Source organism: Lotus japonicus, chromosome 4, assembly GCF_012489685.1.
Source record: "Lotus japonicus ecotype B-129 chromosome 4, LjGifu_v1.2".
Lineage (NCBI taxonomy): Eukaryota > Viridiplantae > Streptophyta > Magnoliopsida > Fabales > Fabaceae > Lotus > Lotus japonicus.
Window position 1 is genome coordinate 32,713,953 of NC_080044.1, and position 2,265 is coordinate 32,716,217.

Below are 2,265 nucleotides of genomic sequence, written 5' to 3' on the forward strand. Positions count from 1 at the left end.
AGTAGTCAGATCAGCCGTGAACCCGTAGGTCTGCCATTCCGTCTGCTACTGAGGACCACCGTAGTGTCCTAAATATGGAAATCCGGGTCTTATGACCATTTTGGAATCCACCGAGGTCCGGTATCACGCCGTGTATTAACCTCAAAATGAGTGCATGAATGCAAGTGATTAGCCAAACAACGTCTCCGACCTCACCCGACACGTCGCCACGTGTTCTAAATAACTTAAAGTCTCTAAAAAGAATACCCTAAGGCAAATGTCGATTCTGCGACAAAATGAATTAATCAAAAGAAGAAGAATGTACTTTGGAACTCATGGTTCCCGGCTAAACTTTAGATAGCCAATCAATAAACTGCTCATCGAGCGAAAGAGTACGATTGTACTTGGAAACTCATAGTTTCCGGCTAAACTTTAGATAGCCAAACATTAACCTGCTCATCGAGCAAAAGAGTATCAACATACTCGAAAACTTGTAAGTTCCTCAAAACTTGGACTCGACGACACTTCTCATATCTTCAAGACTAATATTCAGGCTCTAAGCTCTTATCTAAAGTTGTTATCATTGTTCAAGGGGTTTAGAGATTGATTAATGTCTTATGAATTTTCTTTGAGAAAATATATTTCGTTTAGTCTTATGATACTTCCTATGAGTTTCAGGGATCCCATAATCCCAATTAATTTCTGAGAAGGTCTCGATCCATTAAAATATAACAAGGTCCGAACTTCGTTCGTCCTTTCAAACTCTCTCAAAATCTCATAAAAATTCGGCATGACTTGCCCGTAATCCTCACTTTCCAGAAACATAGGCACGAGTGGAATAGCATCAATGAAACAGCTCAACCAATAGGCATAAACAGCATATTCCAACACATCCTAAGTTAACCATGTAGCACATAGCATGTGAGTCATTTAGCACACAATATCATGGCATCAAGTACTCAACAAGTTCGGCCGAAGCCTCAGAAATCATTTCAGACATTTAGCAATTAGGTGCATAACACATAAATCAAGTCGAATTTCATCGACACCTAAAGCATTATCTAGTAATTCAGAGAGTAGCCCTCACCTGTAACTCCTCCAGCGTTTTCCTCACAACCTCCTTCACGTTCCTCGCCTTGATCTCCAGGAAACTCCTCAAAAGAACCTTAAGCCAAAATCACATAAATCAACACATTGAGTCAGAAACTCAGCAAGCAATAAGTCCTAGGGTTACACGGTACATTACAAACTCTGTGGTACGACAATCTAACGCGTTAAGACAAGTTTTCGAAAAAGTCGGATTTCCTCCCCCCTTGGTATAGCTCTCGACCACATTCCTTAATTGGGAGGGTCGATTTTTCTTCGATCAAACTTGGTTCCTAGGTTAACATAAGCCGTAACTAAGACGGTTCTAAGCTCGGAAAAATTTTCGGATCGAAAACTGATATAGGGGTAGTTTGGTCATTATTTTTAGCTCAAAATTTCAAAATTGGATTTTTGAAAAACAAATTGGATGAGGACGTCCACAACGACGTTTATGACGAAAAATCCTACTAGCACTAAGCCAGGTCGATAGATTTCAGCCCAAAGGTTGCGACTTTGCCGAAAAATGGGTATTTAAGGTAGAAATTGATCCCGGCGGCATTTCGTCGACATTTGACAAAATCTAATCCGCAGAACACGCTCAGGAGCATGCAGGGAAGAAGTTTAGACACTGAAATCAGCGTATTTGAACAGTTTTTCAAAAACCTCAAAATTTTGAACTCAGAAAGTCGTAGGAGAAGTGGACAGAAACGACGATTCGAAGGAGAGTATAGTTTACCTACCTCGAGGTCTTCGATTAGTGACGATCGGTGAAGCAAACGGGCAAGAAACAACGAAGATCCGGATCTCTCTCTCTCTCTAGGTGCTCGCGGGTTTGGGGAGGGGAAATGGGTATTTTTTTGCATAAAATCTAATTTTCAAGCTATTTATAGGTTTTGGAAAAAGCGGAAAAAAGATTTTTTTGCGATTCCGATTTTTCCTGCGCGTTCCTCTGCGCATTCTAAGATAGGTTCTGGCGACAGAATTCCAGAACTCAAAACAGGATTCTTGGAATTAAACCAAAAGATCCAAAATCGGCATAAGTCGGTGTAAGTCGGATTATCCCGAAAAACTACTTTTTGCAGTGATCGTCGGATGAGAAAACTTCCTTCTGAAGAAAGATTAGGAATGATGAGAGAAATAGGAGAACGCGGGTGGAATCTTCTTTTGCAGCTCCGAATAGAAAAAGTCTTCATCGTCTGT